This window comes from Saccopteryx leptura, chromosome 2 (assembly GCF_036850995.1).
Source record: "Saccopteryx leptura isolate mSacLep1 chromosome 2, mSacLep1_pri_phased_curated, whole genome shotgun sequence".
NCBI lineage: Eukaryota > Metazoa > Chordata > Mammalia > Chiroptera > Emballonuridae > Saccopteryx > Saccopteryx leptura.
In genome coordinates, this window is record NC_089504.1 from 18,060,684 (window position 1) to 18,076,253 (window position 15,570).

Genomic DNA, 15,570 nt, shown 5'->3' on the forward strand with positions numbered 1-15,570 from the left:
GGCAGGTCATTTTGCTTCTCCAAGCTATTCCCATTTTACAAGGATTGATGAAACATCTTAGCACATAGCCCACTGTGCAATAAAAAGTAAAACGTTCCCACATTCTCTTTTTCTTTCTTTCTTTTTTTTTTCTTTTTTGTATTCTTCTGAAGTGAGAAGCGGGGAGGCAGTCAGACAGACTCTCGCATGAGCCCGACCGGGATCCACCCGGCACGCCCACCAGGGGGCGATGCTCTGCCCATCTGGGGCATCGCTCCATTGCAACCGGAACCATTCTAGTGCCTGAGGCAGAGGCCACGGAGCCATCCTCAGTGCCCGGGCCAACTTTGCTCCAATGGAGCCCTGGCTGCGGGAGGGGAAGAGAGAGACAGAGAGGAAGGAGAGGAGAAAGGTGGAGAATTGAATCCAGGATATCCACACGCCAGGCTGATGCTCTACCGCTACCACGTTCTCCTTTTCTTCCCCCTCCCTTTCTGTCTAACACATCGTCATCATCGTCACCATCACCAGCCCCTCTTTCTCCCCCTTCCCCTGCCCCTCCTCTTCCCTCCTCCTCTGGCCATCTGTGTGACTTTGGGGATGGGAAAAATCCCTTTATCACTGCCTGATTTCCAAATCTCATTTCATTTCTTCAGTCCACTCAGGAGTCCCAAGCAGGTCACTCTTCTCTTTGCCTCTTGCTTCTCCATTTTCTGTTAGCTGGGTTCTTCTTATGTCACCTCCTCCTCCATCGGAGCCTCAGTGGTGGCCCAGTTTCTTCAGAAGTGCTCAGGCTTATGAAGATGGCAGTCGGGGCTACCATAGAGCTCTGATCTCTGTGCTGTTTCTTCTAAATCCACGTGTTCCCCTTCCATGTTTTTGTTTTGTTTTTTTTTTTTTTTTTTTCAGAGACAGAGTCAGAGAGAGGGATAGACAGGGACAGACAGACAGGAACAGAGAGATGAGAAGCATCAATCATCAGTCTTTCGTTGCACATTGCAACACCTTAGTTGTTCATTGATTGCTTTCTCATATGTGCCTTGACCGCGGGCCTTCAGCAGACCGAGTAACCCCTTGCTGGAGCCAGCAACCTTGGGTCCAAGCTGGTGAGCTTTGCTCAAACCAGATGAGCCCGCGCTCAAGCCGGCGACCTTGGGGTCCCGAACTTGGGTCCTCAGCATCCCAGTCCGATGCTCTATCCACTGCGCCACCACCTGGTCAGGCCCTTCCATGTTCTTTTCTATCCCATACTTTCCATCTGAACTCTCCTTTCTGGGCCCTATGAATAATTGTCATTTATTGACACTTATTCCAAGCAGCAGGCTGAATGCTCTGTATATGTTATCTCATTGATCCTCAGCAACCCTGTGAAGCAGGCACAATGATAATTTCCATTTCATAGGTGATACCACAAAGCACAGTAACCTGCCCAAAGGGACACCCTAGTAAGTACTAGAGCCAGGGAGAACTAAGCAGTCTGAGTTCCAGACTTTTTCATTAAACCACTGTGTTTTATACTACTGAAGTCCTATCTGCCTTTCAAGGCTTACCTTGAATGGCACATTTCCACGAAGACATCACCGATTGTCCCAGTCCCAGTTCGCTCTGAATTCTGCCATGTATGACTTCTCCCATGTCTTCATAGATGTGTTACACACTGACTTTCTTTTTCAGAAATATCCTTTTCTTTCGTCTGGCTGTCTGCTTGGTTAGACAGAGTGTCCAATATCTTATTGTGTGAACCAGCTTTCCATTCCCGGGCCCAACCCTGGGCCTGCACACGTGGTGGACCCTTGCTCTGTGTTGAGAGGAAGTCTAGGCCTTAATCTTGTGAGATGCTGTGTCTATGGAAAAACCAAGGTCTGCATGCTCACCCGAGGTCGTAAATTGAGGCAGAAGTTTTTGGTGAAGTCTCTTTTTGGCACTCATGAGGTCAAACCCCAGGCTGAACCATTTGAATGATAAGGAAGAGTTTCTTTGAGCTCAGTAATGCCAGGGTGCTAATCCCAGCCCAGTCTGTTTCAAGTTGCATGGCTTGGGAAGAGTCATCGGATGTCTCTGAGCCTCAGTTTCCTCTCCTGGAGAATGGGGGTGCCAACCCCTACGTCAGAGGATTGCTGTTGAACTCTGCTGAAATGATGAATGAAGTCTACCTCGGAATGCTTAGCTAATGTTTGTCAAGAACTAAATAAATGTCACCTTACGTTTGTTCTGGGTTGGAGCTTCAGGGTCACTTGGCGTTTTGCACAGCCATGTCTGTCTACCTCTGTTCCTCCACCACTCACCAAGAATCACCCTCCTTCATCTCTACCGATACAGCTCCCATAAATATACTTGATTCCGAGTCCACCACATCCCCTTTCTTCACCAGCCTGAATTCATTGTCTTAGTGGTATAGCCTAAACAGTTTTTACATCACTGAATTTTTTCCCTCATATTTCTCCTTTTATGCACCACAAATGTCTTAACGAGACCCCCATAATTAGGCATTCGCACTATTTCTAGTATTTCACCACCACAAACAATACCACATGGATTTTTTTTTTCATTTTTGGCATAAAATTTGGCCTCCACGTTGGAATCTGTTTCCTTCTCTTAAAGCAGAGTTTCAGAATGAGGTTATTAATGAAAACCTGCTGTTTGACTTAGACTATAATTAGATATCAAGTGGTTGTAATTTCCAAGTTAAATGGGGCCGCAGAAAATGCAAGAAGAAATTTATTTTGCCCCCTGAATGCATCTCGAATCTTTCCTCCCTTTCTTTGTCACCATTGTGACCGGTGCTACCTCTCAGTTCTCACTTACAACCCTTTACCTTCCCTGAGGTTCATTCTCTTCAGCTAGCCGGAGGAATCTTTTAGGACCATGAAAGTCATCCGGTGGCTTCCTGTTATCCATAGGATACAATCCAAGCTCCTTGCCATGGCTTTGGACCCTGTTCCGTCTGTATCTGGCTGCTGTTCTCTTCACTTGCTTGGCATTTCCTGGAGCGTTAGTCATATGCGCGAACTTCCTGTTGCAAGAATGGGTCCCTACTTTCGGAGTCTGAGAACTGGCTGTTCCTTCCCCTGGCCACGACGCCCCCTTTCACTCCCCAGCTCCTGTCCTGGCTGGCTCCTGCTCACCTTTCAGCTCCCAACTCCAGTGTCACCTCCTCAGGATTCTCCTCCAGATAGACTCCTTCCCGCCCTCAGCCTGCTGCTGGTTGTGTACCCTTTTGTACCTCCTCTATAATATTGAAGTCTAAAACTTAGGTTTATTTGTTCATTTATTTACTATTTTCCTCTATAAAATATGTGTCATAGTCTTAAACCAAAGATGCTAAAAGTATTTAATAAGTATTTGTTGAATACTCACTCCCAAGGTCACTGGAGAGTGCCCCAGTTGTGTGACTTTGACATTGATGTTTAAGAGGGATCCCAGATAAACCAGAAGCTCCTGGTCCAGACCTCCCGGGAATCCTGCTTCCCCTACACACAGGCTCACTCACGCATGGCGTATTAAAGGTGTTAAGTGGATGCTGGTAATTTTTAAAATGGCTCAGTCCCGTGGTGCTCGTGATGTTACTGCCCCACTGGATAATATCTCTATACAAGGGAGCCCAGGGCGAGGATACACCAGCCCTGCACTTCCCAGCGTGCACACGTACCCCCTGAGGGCCTCAGAATGTTCTTGGACAAAGATATAAGTTCTGGGAACTCTACACATGCTCTCTTTCTCCTAGAAATTTCCAAATGCATCTCAGACTATTAAAGACCCTGGGAAAGAAAATGTGGGCCTATCGACAGCTGGGTTTCTTTGTTCATCCCAATGTCTGCAACCATGTTGACTACAGACTCCGTCCTCCATCTCTCCCCCTCCCACCACCCCCAGAACATTCCGTGACATCTTGAGGAACAGAAAGCAAACACAGAAACACAATTCTGGAGGTGCTCTGTTACCCTACGCTGATCATCAGAAATCCCAGATACGATGGACTACATCCTCCGTCTTTCCCTGTCTCTCTCCTCTTCCTGCCACTGAGGTGGCTGTGGGCCTTCTGGCCCAGAGTGGGGAGCACCTGGCCTGTCTCTGCTTCATTAGGCTTCGGGCCCAGCCCACGGGGCCTGGAGATACGCAGCAACATGAGTTGCGAAAAGCCGTTGTCATGGAATTGAACACATGGCTAAAAGCAGCTCCAATGTGCTCTTGTAGCTACGGCTTCCTCCGGAGGGGCCCGTGGATGCTGAAATACATCGTCCTAAGGCAGACGGGAAGGCAGTGGAGCACTTGACTGCTGCCTTCATGTCCGTGGTGGGGTTTTATGGGGTAGCTGTGGGGTCATCACTCTCCCAAGCCCATGACCGTCGTAAAGGAGACCTTGACAATTCACATAAGGCAGGGTAAGCTTTCTTTGGATGTGAGGGAGGGATCCCTGAGGTTCAGTGGTCTTTTTAAGAGCAGGAATTAGTATTTAAAATTCAGTTCAGCCGCTGGTGAATTGAATGATTGAATGGTGTGAAGCGAATGAAGAAGCTGTGGTTTAGCCTCAGTTTTTCCGTCTGTAAAATGGCGTTGGTAATGCCAAAATCACACGTCACTTGTGAGATAATGCCCACAAAACGTGCGGTCCTGGGCCTGGCCCGTAGCCGACCCTCAGTGGAGAGCGGCGCATGCTCGTTGTCCTCGGGCTGGGCCTGCGGAGGCTCACACTCCCGTCCCCTCCTGCCCGGGCCCTTGCCTCTGACCTGGTGCAGCTTTCACGTGCCCTCCGCCGTGTTCTTGCACCGACAGCCTCCTCAGCCCCAGAACCCCTCTCCCGTCCTGGCGGCTGGAGTGTTCTTCTGAAAACACGCTGCATCGGGCCCCGTCACTCTCCTGTCCCAATGCCTTCCCGCTGAATCGGGCCCTGTCCCTCTCCTGTCCCAACGCCTTCCCAGTGTTCTGTCTCTTGCCCTGGAGGCATTTCAGACTTCTGCAGAGAAGGCAGATGAGAGTCAGCACACACCCCGCCCCTCCAAGGCCTGCAGCTGTGCTCAAAAGATCAGTCGTCCTAAGTCCCAAATCCCAGGTTCCATCTTTAAATAAAAAATCATGACGTTCTATTTTATATGTACGTGCTTACTTTGGTCTACATTAGGTGACATTATTTGTCAGTTAAATTATGTAACATTTTTTCAAGTCTCTAGGTAGCATTGATGTCCCAGGAAGAGGAAACATCCTCAGGCTGGTGGTACTAGGATGATAAGGGACCCCCCTCCAAGGGCTTCCATGGGATCAGATCTGGAATGTGCCCGGTAATGCTGGTACAGCACTGAGCGCAGAGCCACCCCGGACCTGCGAGCGCTCCTGCTGTATTATTTACCATTCTCATCACTGCTGTTTTACTATTACTGTTAATTTTATCGGAATTATTACCCATTAGGGACACATTTACCCAGTTGTAGAAGCAAGAATCTATAGGATGAAGGGCGCACTGTTTAACAGGATTAAACAGTTGCCTTAGCCGGCTACACCAGTGGTTTTCAACGGCGGGCCCACAGACTGGTTCTGGTCCACTAGAAATGTGGTGCCAGTCCACAAAAAGAGTTAACCACCCTGATGTTGTATGAAGATGGGTCTGTAATCATTGGAAACCGCTGTGCTACACAAAGCCCCTTTCTATCCTGGACTCCAGCCTCCCTCTGGGCCCCCCACCACCAAGCCCTAAGCCACTGTATTCTGTGACCTCCAGCACATGGTCCATTTTCCCCTCCCCAACATGCCTTTCAGTACTGACCATGCTCCTCCTGAAATGCCCTCCTCTCCTCCCCTTGCTCTTCTTGAGGCAATACACTGATACTCCCTATTTCAGAATCCCATTTCAAAGCCTCCTCTGTGACAACCCCACCCCACAGCCTGCTCTCTGCCCTAAGTCACCTGAGCGAGCCACTCCTTCTCTGGGCACATGAAGCTCTGTGCTGCCTTCTACTGTAGCCCTAATCCATCCATCATAAGTACGCGTGGACACATCTGTCTCCCTCCCTACTTTGACAGTCCCGGGATGGGAAGGGCAGTGATTGATGTCTCTCTGTAGCCCAAATACCTAGCACAGAACTGGCATAGAATAGCACTGCCTGAATGGAAGACTATATGGATGGGTGGGTGGGTGGGTGGATGGATGGATGGATGGAAGGATGGGTGGATGGGTGGATGAATGGCTGGATGGATAAAAGGAAATAGTTGAGATTTTCATGGTATACAATGGGTTAACAAGATATGGTGCCGCTCACATCTATGGGGCATCTAGTATGTTCTAAGTTCTGTGCTCATTAAGTATAGCTCACTTAAAAACTGCCCTAAATTTCATTCTATGAAAGAGGTAATTCAAGCTTAGACAGGTTCATTGACTTGCCCACGTGCGTTCAGAGCCCCGAGAGAGCCAGCATTTCAGTTCTCGGATGACTTGAGTCGTAGTCTTAGCCAGCCAGAGCAAGGTTTTCTAGCTGTGAAGCAGGAAAGAAGCTGCAGCTCCTCTTGCATCGGCAGGTGTTTCTGTAGTATCCGCGCTGCTGTGAGGGTGCTGACGAGCTGCAAGGCTCTGGAAAGTGAGGCATCTCTCTCTGCGCAGACAGTCAGGACTGTCCCTTTGCAGGCTGCCTCTGGCCCCAGAAACCCAGTGCCATGTCCTCAGGAGCGATGACCCCAGTGGTTATGTCACTGTCCAGTGCTCCCCACTTCACGTTTATAGGTATGTCATACAGTGTAAGATGTGCCCCCAGATCTCTGCCATCGATCAGCACTGCATCCTTTAGGGAAGGGCAGGGCTTTAGCCATCTGCCTTACTATGGGATACATGGGAAGGGGTGGGGGCGGGCCTGGGGTGTGCACTAGACTGGGAGAGTAAGGAAGGAAGGCTTCACAGAGGAAGTGGGCTTTGAAGAATACATTCGTGTTAACCGCGGAGAGTGGGAAGACATTGCTGCTAGAAGAGAGACAACAGGGCAAGGTACATGGGAGTGACTCTGTGCAAGGCATTCTGGGAATATCCAGGGAAAACTGTGAGCAAAGAAGATGCTGGTGAGGTGGGTCGACACCAGGTCCACTGGCAGAGACAGGCTCTGGAATCCAGTCCCATGATTCCCAGCTGTGTCCCGCCCTGGGAGGAGAGGTGCACTCTGCCTCCTGTATCCTCCCTGCTGGGTCAGCCCCCATGTGCTCTTTCACTGTGAGACACTGACCTCTCAATGCAGGCTGATGTTAATATATTTTTTCTCCTGCTTATTAGCAGCTGGCTATAAATTATTCACTTGGTTGGGGGAAAAAAAATTTTAGAAACATTGATGGCTTTAAATTATTTGCCTTACTGGGTTGTTGCTCTGCTTAAATATTGAACAGGCAGCCAACAGGCTCAGTCTTTATTCCTCTGGTTTCCCTCTTTGTCCTCCAAGCCCTGTGTCCTCTCAGCAGCCTTCCCTTCTGGGCGAAGCTCGTTGCAAAGGAAGTCCTGATGCTGAAAAACCAAAATGAAGTTTAACTTGAAACCAGGAGAGAGCTGCAGGGATAGAAAGAAGATGGGTGGACCCCGGGCACTTGAGTCTAGCCCTCACTCCGTGGCGAACCCTTTCTCCTCCGCCACGTCGTGTCTCCAGCTTGACCATCCTCCCCGTCCCCGTTGCCGAGGCCCACAGCCTGCTTTGCCTCCAGAGCCTTCCGGACACTTTCCCTGTGAAGTCTTGACAGATTTTTTTCACAAAGGAAAACCGTTCATTCTTCCTCCAAACTTTGATAACTTTTTCTTTATCTTCCTGATGATATTTGTCATTTATCATTACCTTTTATTAGAGTCGCTTATGGCTAATTCTCTTCTCCCTTAATTAATCTCCTTAAGTATAGTGACTTGTTCAAGGTCGGGTCTTGCTTCCACCTACCAGCCCGGTTCCTGACAAAGAGCAGATGCTCAATTAATGATTAGGTGGATTAATGGACAATTAACCAAACGGGCTGCGCGATCTTAAACCAGACCTTCTCTCTCCAAGCCTCAATTTTTCTAAGAAGCTGTGAGGCTTTGTGGAAATGACTTCAGGTTTTGGAGTCAGATCTATGTGGTCTCATTATATCCCAGCTCTGCCTCTGACTCGTTCGATTTGGGGAAATGACTTATTGGGCTCACCATTACCCAATCGGCAGTTTGTCCGATGGGCCTCCTCCTGAGGAGGCTGGGAGGATTGGAATTAATGTATGCCAAGTGCTCAGCAGGCCATGCTGAAGACAGTGAGGACTAATGAATCCTGGGTGCTAATTTGGAAAGCAGAGGTGATGGGTCTAGATCGTTGACACAGGTCTCCTGCAACTCACATGGTCTTTGATTATCAATCTGACTGGAAGTGTTTATTGTTTCATTGTGAAGTCTGGTATTTGGAGTTAGAAAACCTGATTTGAACTCCAGCTCTGACGTTCAGTGAGTCCTTAAGGAAACGGTTTAATCTTCTTGGTTACCGTCCCCAGCACCTGGGGATGTGATACGAGGAGCATTCTTGTCTCCCATGGCTGGACTATTGGAGTTCGTGCTGGAATGCTATGGAGTGCTCCTTTTTTTTTTTTTTTTTGGTATTTTTCTGAAGCTGGAAACGAGGAGAGACAGTCAGACAGACTCCCGCATGCGCCCGACCGGGATCCACCCGGCACGCCCACCAGGGGCGATGCTCTGCCCACCAGGGAGTGATGCTCTGCCCCTCCGGGGCGTCGCTCTGCCGCGACCAGAGCCACTCTAGCACCTGGGGCAGAGGCCAAGGAGCCATCCCCAGCGCCCGGGCCATCTTTGCTCCAATGGAGCCTTGGCTGCGGGAGGGGAAGAGAGAGACAGAGAGGAAGGAGGGGGGGGGGGTGGAGAAGCAAATGGGCGCTTCTCCTATGTGCCCTGGCCGGGAATCGAACCCGGGTCCCCTGCACGCCAGGCCGATGCTCTACCGCTGAGCCAACCGGCCAGGGCTGGAGTGCTCCTTTAACGCACCCTGTAGATTCGCGGCATCCTGAAGTCAGAACCTTGGCATCTTCAGAGACAGGGAATGACGTGCGTATTTGATCTGGGAGCCTGTTTCCAGAGACTCTGGTCTTCTATCTTGACCGCAGGCCCCTCCTAAGCAGTGCTGCCAGGGTCAGTACCACTACAACCAGCCCCTCCCTGGGCGCTGCTGGACTGAGTCGTGGGAGCGCTGATTTGTAGTCAGAGCACGCAGCCGCTTCCACACATCCTCTCTGATGTGTCTTTCAGAGAAGTTTGCGTTCCTGAAAGTGCATGTCTCCTCCAGGCGGTTTTCTTTGTTTATGTGAAATATGTCAGGTGGCTCTCGGTTACCTCTGTCTGGCCCGGCCAGGTGCAGAAGCAGCTGCAAACGGCCTTAAACAGGAGGCTCTAGCTCAGGTCCTGATAGGACCTGGGAACACAACCCTGGGCTGTTTCCTTCTTCAGAGAGGCCCAATGCTGTGACAGTGAGAGTCGTGGTCAATCATCATCATCCCGAGAATGTGTGACCATACAGCAACCATTGACTTGGCTCTTAATTCAAACATTTGGATCGGGCTTCGCAGGGCAGGTCCTCGGGACTGGGTGGGGCAGGGTCGTCCGACCTGGGTCCTGGTCATGCACCTGTGGTCAGCCAGCTCTCTGAGGCTGCTGGTGCCCCGTGGAGGCGTCCAAAGGCAGCCAGAACAGGAGCTGCAAGGCCTTTGACGCGGAAGCTCGGAAGGCACACGTCATTCCCCCTGCTCCGTTCTATTATATACATGTGTCCTAGCAAGTCATGAGGTCATCGCAGATTCAGGGAGTAGAGGAGTAGCCTTCATTTCTTGAAAGACAAAGTGACAAAATACTGGGACATGATCTTTGAAACCTGCAAGTATTGATATTCCACAAAGCCCCCTTTTTAAGGTTAAAAACCTGGGCGGATCCTCACAGCTGCTTGAGGTAAGCATAATCATCCCCACTTTGTGGATGGAAAAATTGAGGCTCAAGTATGTGACCACAGGATCCTGCGGGACAGCTGGCCCAGGGAGGGCCAGTCTCTGACCCGAATCCACTTGTAGCTGATGTAAAGACCGCAGGCTAGTACACTGCGCTCTGTTGAGCTCTACGGGTGTGGTGTTTTTTGTTTGTTTGTTTCTCTTTTTTCCAAATGGGAGGCAAGGCCCTCCACCAACAAAAAGGTTACAACTCACTTCAGGGCGGTGGTCAGGACCTGAAGCTGCAATGTCTCTAAGGCAGCGGTTCCCATATGTATTTTCCGATGGCTTTAGGCGACCCCTGTATTTTGGTCGTTCGACCCCCGCTGGGGTCGCGACCCACAGGTTGAGAACTGCTGCTCTAAGGCGTCTCAGTGTACCTCTCTGTACCTCTGCTCCCTTGCTCCTCTCTAACGGTGCCAGAGAGCTTTGGACCTCAAGCTGTTGTTAGGGTTCGTTGTTAGGTATGGCCTGGCTGGTATACAGACGAGCAGGAGGTTTGGGCCCTGGCTCCGTCCTCGCAAAGGCAGGCCTGCGGTCAGGTGCGGGATCGACAGATGTTTTCAGGAAAGGGCCAGGCGGAAAACATCTGAGGCCTCGCTGACAAAAGGCAAACTGGAGAATGGTACGTGGGCACTTGAACAAGGAGAGGACGTTTTCTAGAAATGTGTACTGATGCAATTCAATACATGATCAGAATCAATTACCACTTTTGTAATAGAGTGATGCTTATTTTTGACGCTAACGTGTGGATTTCATACAATTTTCCCGTCTTAACATAGTCTTCTTTGGATGTGCTTTCACCACTTAGAACAGGGGTCCCCAAACTATGGCCCGCGGGCCACATGCGGCCCCCTAAGGTCATTTATCCGGCCCCTGCCACACTTCTGGAAGGGGCACCTCTTTCATTGGTGGTCAGCATCCACATCCTGTGCTCCTGGAGTACTGTATGTAGCAGAGTCACTCACATACAGTACTACTTCCGGTGACGCGGGATGCACGCGTCACGGCTCCGGAAGCGCGTCATATCACTTGTTACGGCTAGCAGTGACAAATATGGAACTGGGCATTGACCATCTCATTAGCCAAAAGCAGGCCCATAGTTTCCATTGAAATACTGGTCAGTTTGTTGATTTAAATTTACTTGTTCTTTATTTTAAATATTGTATTTGTCCCCGTTTTGTTTTTTTACTTTAAAATAAGATATGTGCAGTGCACATAGGGATTTGTTCATAGTTTTTTTTTTATAGTCTGGCCCTCCAACAGTCTTGAGGGACAGTGAACTGGCCCCCTGTGTAAAAAGTTTGGGGACCCCTGACTTAGAGGATGTAAAAATCATTCTTAGCTTGTGGACCATACAAAATAGGCAGTGGGCTAGATTTAGCTGGCAACCTCCGCCTCCCCTAGTATAAGGGGGCATCTCAGATTTGTACTTATAGAATCCTAGCTCTAATGCCACATGACTGTCTAATTGCTGTGTGACTTTAGGCAAAGCCTTGACGTCTCAGAGTCGTTGCCTCAGGCTCCAAGCACACAGTCGAGGCGATTCCCAATGTGCTCTGCGTCCATCAGAGATAGCAGTGGATTTCACTGTCATCTAATCAGACCTGCTTGTAGAAGTCAAGAATGAGAGAGGGCCGATGTCATCCATGGCACAGGCAGGAACGGTGTAGATGACCCAGGAATGGAAGTCCCCTGACTTACAAAAACGGCCCTCTTTCATGATGACCTACGAGAGGATGGACCGTTGGGGAACTGAGCTGAAACACATGGTTCGAAGGTGGCAGCCTGTGCTCCTTTCTAGTTCAGCCGGAATCGCATGGGAGATTCCGCTGCGGAGATTATAGAGAGGAGCTCAGCATTGCCCCATGTTTGAGACGGACGTGCTTATACATGCGGGAGCTGTGGGTGAATGCAGGGGCCAGGGGCAGGAGAGCTCCAGCTGTGCTCCAGACACACACTTCAGGGGGAGGGGGTGGGGGGTGTCGCTGAGAGGTCCTGGCTCTTTCAACCGGCTCCTTGTCTATGTTTATATATTGGCGCTTCAACATTTTGGGGAAACGTCCCAATTCTAGAATATAGATTTTTAAATACAGAAATGTTTTGATTTGTAACAAAAGCTCCCATTCGTATATGGAAAGAAAAATGGCAAACTATGTAAACCTTCACCAGCATGGTGTGCAAAGCTGGTGGGTCCTTTTATTATACACACACACACGCACACACACACACACACACGCATGTGTGTGTGCGCACACCATGCTGAACTCTGAGTCTCAAAACAGATGTCCTGGTGACTCCAGGTGCCCAGTAGGGTGGTGGTGGTGGTGGTAGGGAGGAGATAGAAGTAGAGAGAAAGCAGGAGAAAGAAAGAATGAAAGGTAACTTTATAGCGATAAGCCAAAAACATCAGTAATCACAGTAAATATAATTTGCATGTTAAAGTTCAGAGATAGATGATATGAAATAAAACCCAGTTATGTGATGTTTAGAGATTTCCTTAAAACGCAGACACAGAAGTCTGACAGTGAAGGAGGAGGGAAAATATATACTAGACAAATATTAATCAAATGACAGCTGGGAAGAATTATAAATATAGGGCAAATTACTTCTGTGAAAAATGCCTTTGGAATCTTGACAGGGATTGCATCGAATCTATATATAGATGGGTTGGGGCAGTAGGGACTTTTTAACAATATGAATTCTTCCCATTCTTGAAGACAGGATAGCTTTCAATTTATTGAGTCTTCTGTGATTTTTTAAATCAATGTCTTGTAGTTATTCTTGCAGGTGTAGAGATCTTTCAACTCTTTGATTAGATTTATTTCTAAGTATTTTATTGTTTTGATCTATTTTAAATGGGATCATATTCTTTATTTCTCTATCAGATAATCCACTGTGAGTGTGTAGAATTAATAATACAGGTATTTGTATGCGAATGTTGTGTCCTGCAAATTTACTGACTGTGTTAATTTGATCTAAGTTTTGATTTTGTTGGATTTTTTTTTGGTGTAATCTTTAGGTTTTATATATTAAAATTGTGTCATCTGTCTCAATCTCTTTCCTTTCCTGCCTGTCTCTCTCTCTCTCTCTCTCTCTCTCTCTCTCTCTCTCAACAAAAAGAAAAATCATATCATCTGCAATATACTTTTTTTAGGAATAAGAGTATCACTAATTAATCATAAAAAGTATGGTTCACCAGGAGACAAATGAAATCTTTGCTTTTGTGCTGAAACAACACAGCTTCCAAAGTATGTCCAAAACATAAAAAATAAAAAACAAAAAAACAAAAAAACCACAATTGAGAGAAGTACAACTAGTTAATGAATATATATAATCAAAGTGAGAGATTTTACAGAAAACTTCCTATTACATCAAGTAGGCAAAATAATTCTATAGATAAATTGAACTGTACTATTGAAAATATAATTAAGTGGGCATGTATGTGTACAGTTCTGTTTCCAAGAATCAGAGTTTAAAGATTTTTCTCTGGAAGCGAGAAATTCTCTTTATGGGTCTTGAAATCTTATAACTTCAATTTCCTGGCTTTGGCCCCATTTCATGAAGGTTTATTTCATTTTCCAGGATGACTCTTTGCAACATTTATGACTAAATGTGGTTTAATTTGTATCCCTTTGCCAGACATTTCTTTCCATCAGGGGTGGGAGTAGGGGCAGCAACCTGTGTGCACTGATTTTATTAAAGTTTGTCTTCTGGGGGGAGCACCGGTCGCCAAGGGGTTGTGGTTGAAAGAAAAACACTTTTAGAAAAACGGTCACTGTCAAGACAAAGTGGTAGTACTTTGTTTCAATCCACATTCCTCATATTTCTCCTTCAGGCCATAAAATAGTCCATTTCCTTAGGATAGCTTCCGGAAATAAAAAGGCCCTGTGTTGGGCTAGTTGAGAAGGTTCTGGAGAATAGCTGTGACATCCGACCTCCCCCTGTGTCTGTTAGCCTGGTTACCTTGCTGAAGGTGGTGGCTGTCACGGGTTGGCGTGATCCCCTTCATGCCGAATGTTGCGATATTAGTAGCTACATACCTAGATTCCAAGATGGGGAAGGGTCGTAAAGAAATTCTGCTTTCAGGCAGGACTCCATAGAAATAACTCAACAAAACCTTGAGATAAGTATTTATGCTGATACTTAGAGCATCCCAGAATGGCTAGGATCTCGGATAGGTTCTCTGGCCTCATGCTGACTAAGATCAGCTTCTGTGGTCCTAGTACATCCCCCCCCCCCCCCATAGGACGAATCCTTTCTAACCTCTCTCTAGTGCTTCTGCGTGGCGGTGGTGGCCGCGGCGGCTGCTGCTGCTGCTGCTTCTGGGTCCCATCTCCCAGATTCTAGACCTTCCTGAGACATCCCTGCCCCTGACCTGCGACGTGACTTCCATTCATTCCTTCAGCTGAGTGCCTGGCAAGGAGGAGACACCCTGCTAGGTCCCGATGTGGTAGTGGAAAACCAGACACACAGTGTCCCTGTCTCTGTGGACTCGAGGTACAGAGGAAGAAACAGGCAAGGAAGTCAAGCCAGGAAGCAATCAAGTGCGACAATGACAAATCGTTGTAAGTGCATGGGAAGCAATGACCTTGGCTCTGACCGTCTGAGTTGTCCGCCAGGCCTGCAGTGAAACGGGTCAGGCTTCTTCTTCCTTGTCTTGGCTGGAAACCATCACTGCCCATGACTCCGCCGGCCGAGATGACGTGACGGGAGGAACGGATCCCGGGGCTGGTGCTTTGGTTTGTTTTATCCTATCTCCTACTTTGGGACAGGCATCTGATCAGAGACAGCAGCAATACTTGGCCACCTACCTTGTTCCATCCCTCGTGGTAGGTGCTTTCCAATGTGTTCTCGTAACCACCCTTCCGTAACGTATTTTGTAATAAGGATGTTCAGAGGCGTGAAGTTAAGGGGCTCAAGCTCACGTGGTCAGTCAGTGGCGGAGCCTGGATATAAACTTAGCTCTGTCTGCCCCCCCGCCCACTGTCCTCTCTCCTGAGTTGAAATTCTGCCAATTTGCAGCACTCTTTCCAAGACTTGCATTCACATCGCCTGTGTGGGGTCTCAGCACATACACAGGTCTCAAAGGTTAGACTGGAGTTTGGCAGAAATAAAGGCAGCCACACATAAGGGCCCTTTCCTGAATCTCTTAATTACCCTGGTGGGATTTGCATTCATTTCTCTCGCCTAATTATTATTAAGAACGTGCCATCTGTGTAAATTAGATTTTATGATTTTGCTGCAAACTTTCGTGCAGCTTAGTTTTACAAAATAAAATCTAATCTTTATCTCATTTCAGGATGGAAAATGTAGATTTGATGTACAAGGGTCTAATTGTTCCCACCACGTGTTAGAAATCCAAGTGTCACTAAACCATTAAGGTTAAATGATTATATCACAACTTACTTGGTTTGCATTTTATATCCAATTCAAAACACAAACCCCTCGCCTCATTAATCCTTTGCAATCCAACCCCCTCGCCCCAAATGAAATGATACTTTTGGGACACATTTATATCCTTTTAACAGCTGCCTGACAGTTCTGCTGATGGAGTTCGTATCCAACTTTGTTACTGGATAGTGACAACTTGCCCTGACGGATATGTGTACCTAATTATTCCCTCGCAGT

At 48.0% G+C, this 15,570-nt stretch overlaps 1 protein-coding gene across 5 annotated transcripts in view; it reads left to right on the plus strand.

Moving 5' to 3' along the window:
* ASTN2 (astrotactin 2) overlaps nt 1–15,570 on the plus strand; it is a 907,524-nt gene that overhangs the window by 252,512 nt on the left and 639,442 nt on the right. The window lies entirely within an intron of this gene.